This window comes from Heteronotia binoei, chromosome 8 (genome assembly GCF_032191835.1).
Source record: "Heteronotia binoei isolate CCM8104 ecotype False Entrance Well chromosome 8, APGP_CSIRO_Hbin_v1, whole genome shotgun sequence".
NCBI classification, from domain to species: Eukaryota; Metazoa; Chordata; class Lepidosauria; order Squamata; family Gekkonidae; genus Heteronotia; species Heteronotia binoei.
In genome coordinates, this window is record NC_083230.1 from 103201956 (window position 1) to 103215739 (window position 13784).

General features: G+C 42.2%; 1 protein-coding gene across 1 annotated transcript in view; it reads left to right on the forward strand.

The window, feature by feature from the left end:
* Positions 1–278: 278 nt before the first annotated feature.
* The window catches only part of ADIPOR2 (adiponectin receptor 2), a 41121-nt gene continuing 27615 nt past the window's right edge, over positions 279–13784 (forward strand). Inside the window, exon 1 of the mRNA XM_060245777.1 lies at positions 279–412. The gene's annotated coding sequence lies outside the window, so the exon portion shown is untranslated. The remainder of the gene's footprint in view (positions 413–13784) is intronic.

Genomic DNA, 13784 nt, shown 5'->3' on the forward strand with positions numbered 1-13784 from the left:
GAAAACTGCCTCAAACCGAGATGACAGCGCCGTCAGTTAAATACGGCGCTCCTAACCGAAACGCCTCTCCCTCCCCTTTAGCTTCCCCTCACAAAGCAAAACACTACATCTCCCAATGTGCCCTGGGCCCAAAGGCCGTTAAACGTCTTGATCCGATGTGTCTTGTGCGTGCGGTTCGGGCCAGAGCTGTCTCCTATTGGCTGGCGGAGCCTCGTGCGATGATGACGCTCTGGGGCAAAGGGGAGGTGATAAGGTGGGGGGGAGGCGGAGGAGGAGGGGAGGGAAGGGAAGGCGGGCACGGCGGGGACAAGGTGGAGGGGGTGGGATTCCCGGAGGCGCCGGCGTCACCGTGGGGACTCCCTCCTCACCTCGGCGCTGGGCACGGGCGGACGCGGTCGTCAGGAAGCGCGAGGTGAGAGGGCAGGCTGCGGGGAGCCCTGGCTTGGGATCTGGGGGTGGCTGGGGGACAGGACAGTGGGCCCCTGGCAGGCTGCCCTGCCCAAACCTGGGCCTGCTCCGGGGCTGGGGGAGCCTGGTGGCCAGTGGTGTTCGCAAGACGCGTGGCTGCTCCTATGCTTCCCTAGGGGGTGACCTCGAATTCCTTCACTTGAGCCTCCCTTCTTGGGGACCGCTGCTGACCTTGGACAAGTCACTTATTTTCTTTCCTGCCTCAGTAATGGCAGTGAGGGAGGAAGGGGAGGGGGTTGACCCTTTCATATTAGTGTACAGTTAAAATTACTGGAATCATTTTTTGTTAGCCCACTGTTATAGCAAAAACAAAGTCTTGTGATGTTTGTAAGATACTAACTCATGATGCCACACTAAGCTTGCTGCGAAACTTTGCTTTGGACTGATCTAGGTGGGTAGCCGTGTGGGTCTGAAGCAGCAGAACAAAGTTAGAGTCCAGTGGCACCTTTAAGACCAACAGAGTTTTATTCAGGGTGTAAAGTTCTGTGTGCCAAACAAACTTAAACAGACACTGTCTTACTGTTTGTTTTGGATCCAAGGAAATGTTGTTTGCTGTTTTGGGATCAGGCAGAAATTTTTCTCCAGACCAGTTTTGCCAGGGACCCTAGAGGTTTTTTTGGTTTTGTTTTTTTGCCATTTTCTGGACACTGGGGTTGTGTGGAGAGAAGTATTTGTGAATTTCCTGCATTGTACAGTGGGTTGGACTAGTTGACTCTGGAGGTGCCTTCCAACTGTATGATTCTACTCTGTGCTATTAATTGCTGTAGTTCTGTAATCTTGTGGTTTGTTTGTTTGTTTTTAGTGTACTGGACTTCTGAGAGACTGTCCTTGTGTTTAGAAAGCACAAACAACTCTTCTCTCTCCCTTCTTTCTCCACCTAGCAGTCTAAAATGACTATGAATATGCACTGTGTGCTAGTAATTCATCCACCACCACTTCTAGGCAGCCATTATTTTTAGTAGGTTAGGGGTTGAGACAGTTTTGCAGGAGTAGATCTGGTTTCCCAAAGGGTGACAGTGCTCAAGGGAAAAAGTTTGCGATGGCAGTGTCCTGTGTTATTGTGTAAAGTACTTGAATGCCACTCTTGAGGAGGTGAAGTGTTATAAGAACATGAGCCCTGCTGGATCAAACCAATAGAAGAAGATGATGATGATATTGGATTTATACCCTGCCCTTCACTCTGAATCTCAGTGTCTCAGAGCTGCTTACAGTTTCCTTCACCTTCCCCCCACCCACAACAGACACCCTGTGAAGTAGGTGGGTCTGTGAGAGCTCTCATAGAAGTTGCCCTTTCAAGGAGAGCCATGGCTGACCCAAGGCCATTCCAGCAGCTGCAAGCAGGGCCTGCCTGTCCATTAGGGGTGTAATGATTTGGGTCCTCCCCTCACCCTTTTCTCCTTGGTGAGGGAAATAGGTGCATGTGGCGGTGCGGCATGGCTCCTGTGCCTCAGAGCATGTGTGTCACCCGGCTGCTGTTGCTCAGCCTCCTGGGTCTGTGCTTCTGGAAGTGCCAGACGCCCTAAAGCCAGCCATAGCTGCAAGTGGAGGAGTGGGGAATTAAATCCAGTTCTCCCAGGTAACAGTCCGTACACTTAACTACTACACCAGACTGGCTCTAGTCCCACATCATGTCTCACACGGTGGCTATACAGTTCCACTGAACAGCAAACAGCAGAGCATAGAGACTGCTGCCCTCCTGATGTTGCCCCCTGGCTCTGGGATTCAGAGGCTTAGTCCTTCTGAATGTGCAGGCTACCTTCAGTCACAATGGCTACCAGCCATTGACAGACTTATGTGGATCAAAGGCTTCCTGTCTGGTTTCAGTTTAAAGATCCTCCCTAGAAAAGTGGATGCTCTAATACTGATATGAGAATGAGGGAAACAGAATACATTCTGTGAACCATGTGTCCAGTAAATAATTTAGGTAGTCTACCAAGGAAGTCTAGGCTTGTTACACAGAAACAGGCAAAGGCAAACCACTTCTGATTGTCTCTTACCTTGAAAACCCCACGGGATCTCCATAAGTCATGAAATAATAAGTAGAATAATTTGCAATATAAATTAGTAATCTAATAAATATAAAAATTCAACAGTATAATAATTACGTAATCTAACATATGCAATAGTTAATAGTTCATTTTAACTTGGCCATGGCTACTTGGGTGAGAGACAATAATAAATTAACTAGTTGTGATTCTCCTGTAGGCAGGAGTTACAATTTATGTGCATTTATGCCACTTGTAAATGACAGCTTTCTGCTAGCAGTTTGAGTTGCCAGAGATTCCTGAGAGTGTTGCAAGACGAAGTCTGTAGCTTAATGAATTCAGTAGGGCTTGAATAGGACCAAATTGTGAAGCGTGTAGTCCAGCAAAGTGCTGTGTATGTGATCCAATAAATAATTCAGTTATAGGTAAGGGCAGATTCCAGAGAGCAGAAAGGCATAGTGCCCTTAAGGGCTACACCAACAATCCAGTTTGCAGTTGCTGGATTACATGGACAGGATTGTGCTATAAATGGTTTATTAAAGGATAATGTCTTGAAGGGAGCTATGAGGTTGTGGCTGAGATGCTTGTTAAAATGTTCATATTATGGTGGGCAGTGCTCAGGCATGATATCTGACAGGTTGTATTGCAAGTGTTCATGCTTATGACACAAGCTGTGATTCTCAAAAGCTTACTTCTCACTGAGGTGCTGAACATCTGTTTGAGTTGTACCATTTAAGAATGCAAGTGGAGCTTCACATGATTAAAAAAAATCCCTAGTGAGTTATTAATTTGCTTTATTTATACCCTACTTTTCTCCCCACTGACAGCCCATAGCTAAACCCATTGTCCTTGATGTGCTGCTGCTGGGGGTTTAGTGCATGGAATGGCTTGTATGGTGTTTAGTAGGGGTTTAGTTCAGGGAATGGTTTGTATTTAGTTACTTTAGTCCTACCTGCAGTGCGATGTGCTTAAAGACAGGTTTCATATATCAGTGCAGACCAGCCAAAGCATAAAATTAAAAGGTTACGGTAAGCACCAGTTGTTTCCAACTCTGGGGTGATGTTGCTTTCACAACATTTTCCTGGCAGACTTTTTACAGAGTGGCTTTCTATTGCCTTCCCCTGTCATTTACACTTTATCCCCAGCAAGCTGGGTGCTCATTTTACCAACCTTGGAAGGATGGAAGGTTGAGTCAACCATGAGCCAGCTGGGATTGGACTCAGGTCATGAGCAGAGCTTGGACTGCAGTGCTGCAGCTTACCACTCTGCGCCACAGGGCTCTAAAGCATAAAATAGGTGTCACTAAAGGAGTACAAACTTATTGTAGGGGAGGTGTAAATTCCTCTTCTGGTGCTTTCCAGAAAATGCTGTCTCCAAGCTGCAATGACCACTGTATGTCCTAAGTCAAATAATGTCAAAAGCAAAACAAAATTCTGAAGTTTTTTTGCTCCTCTGGGATCATTGCCTTTAAACTGTTCTAGGACAAGAGTGAATGTGACTGTTGAAATAGTACCCAATAGTACCTAATTTCATAAGCATGTGAAGGCAGCTTAAATGTAGCATGCTGCTCACATGCAATGGTGTGCAGTGTGGGTCCGGTGGTTTTGGCTACATCATTTTAGAGGATTTGTTTTTAGATAATTATCATTGCTGATTGTGAGTCAGGATGTAATAATATGTGAAAGCCCCAACATTTTTTTTGAGAGGGTCATTTTTTCCCCATATTTTGAAGGCACTTCTGCCATAGAATGGTCCAGTAGAATCTAATGCTTCAGTCCTGAAGTTTAAGTTGATCACAATATCACTTTAGTAATGAGCTATACTAATGCTACCTTTCAGGCTGTTTTTAGTTCTGACGGGAGAAAGAAGGAACAGGGTGGACTTGGCTTAGTTTCTTGTCTAGTGAATGCTGAGAAGTGGTAGGAAAAGTAGGAGTGGACTTATTGCTCTGTTAGTACTGTTTGGCTTTTGCTCCTTCCCTTGCACTTCAGGCAAGAATTGCCTGTTTAACAGGGTTCCTCAGCTTTTTGGAGCCTGCGGGCAACTTTGGAATTCTGGCACAGGGTGGGCGCAGCAAAATGTCAGGGAGCAAAGTTATACATAGTTCTAATAATATATTGAACTAATCTGTATTGTGTTAAATTAGTATAAGTGACAGTTTATTAAAATTATTGCTCAATGGCTATATTTTGCATTGGCTATCTTTGCTGTTGTTTATCTTGACAAATCTTGGCTGTGTCATCATTGCAAAGTGATGCTGAAAGCTCCATTTTGAGCTGCGATCTCAAGACCTTGCACATCTTTTTAAGAATTCCTCCAAGAGAAGTGTCATAAAATGTGTTAGCAATTTTACATGAAACTTTTCAGATGCCTCTTTTGGCTTTGCCGCCTTCCCTTGTTATTGATGCATACCCTGACCAACCATCTTTGGTTTGGCAATTGTACATCTTGCCCAGAAGGAAATGCAGAAACCTACATGTTGAACAGGAATCATGAAAAAAGGAAGTGTTAATATTTCATGTCTCTAATGCCCCTTTTGCATTAGGTGTGGAACTGTATTTTTTTGGAACCTGCCTTCCTAAACAGGCACTCCTCTCTTATACCTGTTTAGCTTACAGCTTAAAGCTTCACACACTTGTTATGGTCTGGCAAGAAGTATATGTAACCGAATTGAATCCTTTCTCTTTTTGTTTCCTGGCTCAAAAAAAATAAATGTCAGTCCTGAAGTTGCCATAGAATTTCATTGCGGCATATCTTCAGCCATGAAACTCAACACTGGAAAAGCCATTCCAGGCCTGTGTAGTTGCATAACTTTGAGCCAGAAGCCATATTCATTCTCCTTTCCTTGATGCTGCTGCTAGCCTTACAGCTGGAAGAGTGAAGATTTCATTGCATTTTGTCAGCATTTGTTTTAACTCATGTTTCTTGTCAAACGACATCCAGGAAATTTAAAGGCAGAGGGAGTAATGTTGCCACAAGCAACTTTGTTGTGCAGTCATAGTGCTATATAAAGTCCAAGTATTTGGACCATTGGTTGCATGGTGGCCTTGTTTGGCAGTAACTTGAAGCTGTGTAGCCTGGGACAGAAGCGATTACACAAGAGTGTACAGAAAGCGGTTTGCTGGCAGTACTGAAGCTTTATTGGACAAAGGTTGGAAAGAAGGGTTGGTCACTTTTTTGTTACAAAAAGTTGTGAAAATAAGCTTGTCAAATATATTTGTAATTAGTTGACCAAAGTGTAAAAGTAGATGTTACCCACTGTGTTCTCTATTTAAAAACAAAACAGGAAAGTATTGCGTTCACCTTCACAGTCTATAAAAATAAACTACAGGAGCAGCCTTGCTGCTTGGATGAGAATTCACACACACTTTGGCCAACTAGCATGCATGTTCTCATTAAGTACAGGCCCTGCGGGACCTTCCTACATTCCGCAGGGCCTGTAAGACCGAATTGTTTCGACAGGCCTTGGATGCTTAAACTGAGAGAGAGCTGCCACCTGACATCAGCTAGAGGTCCCGGTGACCAACCGTCTGAAAACAGAACCGCCAACATAGTAATAGCACAGCACCGTGGAATAGTTTTTAAATTTTAATTGTATTAATGTTTTATAGATTTTATTGACTTATTGTTTTAAATCGTGTAAATGACTGTTGTAAGCCGCCCTGAGTCCACTTGCGGAGAGGGCGGGATAAAAGTCTAATGTAAATAAATAAATAAGTACGGTACCTACAGTTCAGACATCCTGTGTCTCGTGCATTTGGCTTCTGGGCCATTCTACTATAGATTCTAGTCCTGTCTCTTCGAGATATGTTCAATCCTTTGTTTCCACAGGTGTCCCCTTCAGCCTGCCATGTATATTTTTTGATTTCAATTTAAAAATAACAGCATGAAAGAAGAGAGTGCAAAATAAGTGTAAAATTTAACTTTGTCACGGTCTCTTTCAACTCGTGGGCTTGGAGCAAGTAAAATGATTTAATCATTAAAGGTCTAATTAAAGGAATAATTACAGTGATGAAACCGCCTTCACTGTTCCTTGCATTTCACCACTCGGAAAGTACTGATTGTGCATCTCTTTCCTTTCATATAGTCCCGAATTGAGTAACTAACTCACGGGGCCATTCTAAACAGGATTAGTAGTCCCGCAGTACAGTATGTTCAGCATTCATTTCATGTTATAATTGAGTGGGACCATAGCCTCCATCTCTGGAGACATCATTTAATGGAAAATACAAGCTTGGTCCTATGCAAAATGCAGGTTCTAGATAGGAATATATATTCATCGCACTTTTTATGCTTAATTTTTTTGTCTCCCAATTTACTTCAACTGGCCTTGAGGTGTAAAGATATCTATCACGTGTGATCAGAGTTATGTAACCATACAAATACAGATTCAAACTAGTGCAAGATTATAATTCCTGTATTGCCTCAATCTATCCTGTTCAGCAGGTTCAACCTTTGCAGCATGGTGAACAAAACAAAATGGACCCTTTCCTCACCTGTGTAATTGCAGAAGGTGTCTTTTGTGCAACGCATTCAGTTGGGTAGCATGACAGTTACGGCTTAATGCTTTTGGACTGACTGATTAAGCCAGAGTATACAGGTTTTACAGTAGTGTCACTTTTAATGACAGTTTTGCAAGCAAATGTAGTCAAACAAGGAAGTGTGTGGTTAATGGCTTGCCAAAGGTTGATGTGGAAGAGTACTGTGTTGAAGGGAGCATCAGCAATGGCCTCCTGTGGAGGACTCTTGCACAGTATGCTACAGAAAGAAAAAGGACGTCTGGCAGCCAATGAGGTCTTTGTGTAGTATTGTATTCAGGCAAGCACCAGATTATATGTTGCTTCTTTCCTCTATTTTCCCAAACTGAATTCAAGTAGAATGTCCTGCCTGCATTTTCATTTGTCAAGAGAGTGGTAGCAAGAATCTTCACAGATTACACTACAAGGATGTGTGTCCTATATGACACTAGAGCATGGTTTCAGTTGCTTATTCCTGGGGGTTGTTTTAATTTGAAACGACTATATTCTCAGTTTGGATTTTGTTAGTTTAGCCATTTTAGTGATGTGGAGGGCTTTCCCTTATCGTGGTCTTCACTTGTTCCGTCTTGAACCATACCCCTGCTTGGGACACAGACATTTACTTTTTCATAGTACATCCATTTATGTAACACCCAGATCACTGCTCTCCATTTGACCTTCCTTCTCGATCATTGTAGCCATATAAAATGTTTGCTGGGAAGTTAACAACACTCTACAGTAATTAACCTAGATCTGCATAATTTCTTGCTGGTGGTCAGTAAACATCTTTGTTAGACTCAGTAGCTTGAAACTCTCTTCTTCCTGTTGTGATGTACTAGTTCCTGTTCTGTCCTGGGCTTAGCATTCTTTCCTAACAGGTAGGCTGCTAGTCTCTGAAAACCAATTCCATGAATGTCTCCATGTGTTAACTGAGTGTAGGGTCTGTGACCTGAGATGTGAATAGAATTTAAATTTATATCCAAGTTCTGTTCATATGGGTCGATACAGGAAAACAAGATGGGATGACTGTGTAACTTCCAGGTTGAGGCACCTGCGTGACCACTCCTAAAGAGCTACATTTGATACAGCACCAAAAATATGTTTGTTATATTTTTGTTTGCCTGTTATGGGTATTCAAGCCCTTACATTTGGGCAGTCTCACATTCACATTTGTCAAATGATTGACCTTCTGCTTTGCTAACTGAGGGGAACCAGTTTTGGGCTTGCTACCTGTAAAGCATCTAGGCTTTCAGATTTCTTCATTAAGGCAGATGATGTGTTTGCGCTAACAGCTTTTGAGATTCTTTTCTGGTAAGCCTGTTATAGTAGTAAAATAACATCTGGTTGCCCACTCTAAGGAGAAGAGCCATGGCTCAGTGTTAAGATGAGCATCTGCCTTTTGCATGCAGAAGGTCCTAGGTTTCATCCCTGGCATCTCCAGTAAAAAGTCTTAGGAGATACAAGGGGGAAGTTATAGGAAGGACCTGCTGCCATTCAGAACAGGCCGTACTGATTTTGATAGACCAGTGGTCCGACTCCATATACACAAGAAAAAGGGGAGTCTTGGACTAGATGCCCCCTTCGTCTGGCCTAGCAGGGCTGCTCTTGCATTCTTACATTTTTGAAATCCTCTGAGATATTTTAAGCTGTTGCTATATTTTGGGAAGTGGCCATGTTCTTTAACAGTTGCCTCTGACCACAGCGGCATTTCCTAACTGTAGATGTCTCGTAACAGTGGTTTCAGCTTGAAGCTTCTGTCCAGGATGCTTAGCATATACCTTGGCATGGATCCAGAGTTGACAAACATATGTAGCAGAACCTTGTGGCATGACAGGAAGTTGATTCAGCCACTTGATTCCTTTTCTGTCTTTGTGGGTTCAAGAATCATGCAAGTATAGCTTCAGAACTATACTGTACCATTGAAAAGGTACAGAAGCAATTATTTTGTCCTCTTCCTTGCGTTGATTCAGCCACTTGATTCCTTTTCTGTTTTTGTAGGTTCAAGAATCACGCAAGTATAGCTTCAGAACTATACTGCTCATACGTTGTTCAGAGGTTTTAATGCAGTTGCCTGTACCATTGAAAAGGTACACAAGCAATTATTTTGCCCTCTCTTCCTTGTGTAAAAACTGTAAGTATAGCATGCACACGTAACAGCAGGTGAATTTTTTTTTTAACTTAACCACCCTGAAAATAGGACTAGGACTTCATCAGACTAGCACAACTTGAAAGCACCAGTAGTGAGCACTGTCCTTCTAGTGCAATAGGACTTTCACTAAAGCATCCAGTAGCTACTGGTTGCCTTTTCCTGGTTGGTATAGAGCAGGGATGGCAAAACGTGCTTAATGTACGAGCCACACAGAATAAATGTCATATGTTTCAGAGCTAGAAGGGAAGGAAGATGGGGAGAGAGAGGTAGAAAGAAAGCAACTTTAACTTTAAATGCATCCTCCAAACTGCCAGCTGGCTTCTTAGAGAAATTAAAGAGACAAATGCTTTTTCCAAGCTGGCCGACAGGGCAGTGGGGGCTTTGAGAGCCACAGAATAGGTGTGAAAGAGCCACATGTGGCTCCTGAGCCACAGTTTGGCTACCCCTGCCATAGAGTGCGCAGTAAATGACATTCAGGCTACTGATCTGCAATGAATTTCAGGAGGGAGGAGCAGTTTGAAGTTACACTTTGTTGTTGTTCAGTCACACAGTCGAGTCCAACTCTTTGCAACCCCATGGACAAAGTCACGCCAGGCCCTCCTGTCTTCCACCATCCACTGCATCCACCTAAATTTCCTTAAACATTTTGTGAGCTCCCAAGGACTTGAGTGGGCTAATCTACCCCCCCCCCCCCCCCCACACACACACACTAATGCTCAGCTATTCCAAATGTTCCATCTCTTTAGAATGTATTTAATTCTCTTTGAGTGACTTTCTTATTTCTTTTCTCTGTCCCTTACATATCATTATTGTTTTCTCTGTACCCTAAGTCTGTAGAGGCCTGTACTTTGTCTTTGGGTGTCTCTTTTGCAGTTTGTGAGCAAGGGCCAAACATATGATTAAATACAACAATAAAGCGTAGTTGATTTATGATATTGTTCAGGGGGTATCTTAGGGAGTATCTTATATGGCCATACCTTGGCTTTTGTAAAGAAGAGTCTGTGTTTAAGAGGAAATTCACTTGGTTGGAGTTGTATTAATAGGTAAGAAAGAAAAGCTTTTGTAATATAAAAACCAGAGTTAATTTAACTATCAATTTTGCTGCCTGCGTTACTGGTAGCTCTGCTAGACTTGAGTTCCATTAAGAGTGGATGTCTTTTGCTTTAAGAGGTGTTATAGGCTAAAGGATTGTTTGAAGTTATGAGTTTCAGGTTTACAGGAGATCTATAACAAATAGGGTGTTTTGTCTTGTAAGTTTTGTCCTGATCCTACTGGTGGACCTCCTGATGGCACTTGTTTTTTTTTGGCCACTGTGTGACGTGCTTTAAGAGGTGTTATAGGCTAAAGGATTGTTTGAAGTTATGAGTTTCAGGTTTACAGGAGATCTATAACAAATAGGGTGTTTTGTCTTGTAAGTTTTGTCCTGATCCTACTGGTGGACCTCCTGATGGCACTTGTTTTTTTTTGGCCACTGTGTGACGCAGAGTGTTGGACTGGATGGGCCATTGGCCTGATCCAACATGGCTTCTCTTATGTTCTTAAGTTGGTGGCAGACTGCTGCTTCTGAAGATCCCTAGTCTCATAAGCCTTTGTCAAGAGTTTGAAATTTTAGAACATGTAATTCAGATGCTGAAATTACCCTTTTTTGCTTGTTTGTTTTAACTGTTCCTGTGTATAATCAAAACAGAGACGATGTTGGCAATTGTGGCATTGCTCAATTTCTGCTTGCTCTTTGGCAAGGAACTGGCTTTTATCTTTTCACCTTTACCCTCAAGCCCTGTGAGCGTATAAAGCTTGACTGTGTGATCTGGACATGGCAGTTGGGTTAGCTCAGTGCAAGGACTGCAGTGGTTTTTCTAAAAATAGGGATCTTATCTGAATTGTTGACATCTTGAAGCAGGAGATCGGAAGGAGAAGAGAGCAAAGATCTATGAGATTCGGGGGAACTGGAGTACTCCGCACCTGAGGTATAGTCTTACAACAGTAGCTTCTCATCTCCTTTACGGCACAACTTGGTTCTCTCTTGCTTGAGCTGTTTCTGTATCAGAATGCTAGAAGAGGGATGGTTAAGATTAATTTCTAAGGATACTTTATAGAATGAATAGATTGCAGTTGTGGATAGACTCTAAAAGCCAGTGGTAAGGTTGGGGTGGGACAATCCATTGCAGCTTCCTTGAGTGATGATGTTTAAGGAATGTCTAGGCTTCTGTCTTTCAGTTGGATTGTGACTGAGTTAATTCTGGCATTCTCATGGAGTGGCTCAGTACTTTGTTTTTTCCTGTAAATTACAGGCCTCTTTGGGCAGAGCTTCAGTGTTATGTACAGTATGTGGTTCTTTAGTTGCTCAAGCACATATTGGCCCTGTTCAGATGCACAGTATAATCAGATGTTGCTTCTGTTTCCTTCTGGATTTAAAGTGGCTGATCAGACAGAAACATCTGCCTCCCGGTATTAACTCATGGTAGCCCCCCCCCCCCCAGTCCTTCTCAGAACCGGATTATTTTATTACCTGCTCCTTTGCGGTGTTTTTTGAGTTCTCTGGTTTCACCTCGTAGTTTTCTCTGTCTGGATAGTTCTGCTGCGATATTAACCAACTTCCGGATGTCTGAAGGCTGTCCCAGAGCAAAAGGAGCCTCAGACATCCAGTTTCCGATTGCCATTTTTTTTTTACTACTTAGCGATATGCATATAGCCGCATAACTACACAATGTTTTAACCTGTGTGCATGCGCATAGGCGCAAATGCACATAATAGTGGAAGCAAAAAAACCGTCAGTGTGCTGTTGTGTGGTCAGCAGAAGACGGTTTCACCGATTAGAATTGCAGTATGTCAGTCTGATCAATAATATCCGGAACAAAGATATTTGGAACTGAACCGGGTCAGTTTAACATGGACTCAACACGCTGTGTGAACAGGGCCATTATTTAATAAAACCAGGTGAGCAGCCATGTTGGTCTGAAGCAGTAGAACAAAGTTTGGATTCATTGGCACCTTTCAGACCAACAAAGTTTTATTCAAGGTATGAAAAAACTGTCTCATCCTTAATGCAGCCTTAAACAGCTGTGTATAACACTACCTTAGATACATTGAAATGGATGATAATAGTTCAAGCCAGGTGAAGATGTTTTAAGATACCAGAAGACAAAACAGGAATAACAAGCTAAGTGCATAAGGTCAAAAGTTGTTTGAATTTAATTAAGGGGGGAAACAGTGTAACAATAAATATGTCAAAATAGGAGATAAAGTTGTAAAAGTATCCTTTCTAACTATGAGATGTTAACTCTGATGCTACATTCCATTTGTCTCCTCTCAAGCATGGAGGTGACTAAAAGCATTTTTTTCCCTTTGGGGTGCAGTGCAGAGTTATGACAGAGAAAAACATCTCAATTTTCATTGCATTACATTATGATCACCTCAGAATAGCTGTTTTGTTGCAAAGGAACTTCAGGAACACATTGGAAAGTGAAATTGCTGAGTTACGAATTATTAAAACACTTAGAACATTCCCCCCCAGGGCTTAATAGGGATACTGGTTTCACATCTCACATGCTAAACTCGTTCACTCCTTACATATGTATTCTCACCAAGAAGAGCTATATGTGCTCTGCATTTTAATATATTTCTTCTTTAGGACAGTATATTGGCATAGCGATTGTAATGTAATGCATTGAATTCAAACCCATTTTATAAAGCTTTTTCAAGAGCTAACAAGAAAGTGGTTCATTAATCTACATAACAATCGTATACAGGGTTGTAATAATAAAGCATGTTGAGATAATCTGGTTACTCAGGTGTATAGCACTACGTATGAGTTTGTTTCCATGTGGGAGAGGCAGTCTTCTCTTAGTGATGACTTCTGAAAGAAGAACAAGGCTGTATGGCTGACTTCACCAGAAAGTGTAGTTTCACTGGTAATCCTGCTCTTTTTGGAGTGTGTGCTGATACTTAAAAGCTTAAATAGCTTTTTTTGTGTGAGAGCTTTCACCTGTACAAAATCAGAATGTCTGAAGGTTCCTTCCTTTTTGCCCTGGCTCTGAAGTTTCTGATAGTGACACTCTGCTTTGCAAACATTACTATCACATTTGTGCTGACATTCCTTTACCTTCAACCAGTCATGCTTATCTCAGTATGAAAAGCAAGTGCAGGCTAAAGTTCAGGTGACTTTGCTCTTCAGCTGTTTAAGGATGTGTTACGTGGACTGTAATAGTCTGTCAAAATGACACACATTGTGTGCTCGTGAATGTAGAGTTGCATTAACTTCTTGTGACCTTGTACATTTACTATAGCGAGACGTTTACTATAGTGCAAAATTCTAGCCACCTGAGAAATTTTATAAATTGTGTATCAGTACAGCTTGTGTGGCTTTGCCATACCATTTTTTTGGAGCAAGTTGTGTTTATTTGCATGTCTTATTTGAGCTCAGAATATATCTTAGATTAGCCCCAAATCACATGAAAGAGGAAAGGTCAAGTATGTCAGATTGCACATGAGATAGGTCTAGTTGACAGAGGTCACATATTACTAGATATCCATTCCTCTTGCCTTCCACATCATTGTACATGTCAGGTGGAAATACTCTAGGGATTTGATGCTGCCTCATACTGAATAAGACCATTGGTCCATCAAGGTCAGTATTGTCTTCTCTGTATTGTCAACTGTTTGTAC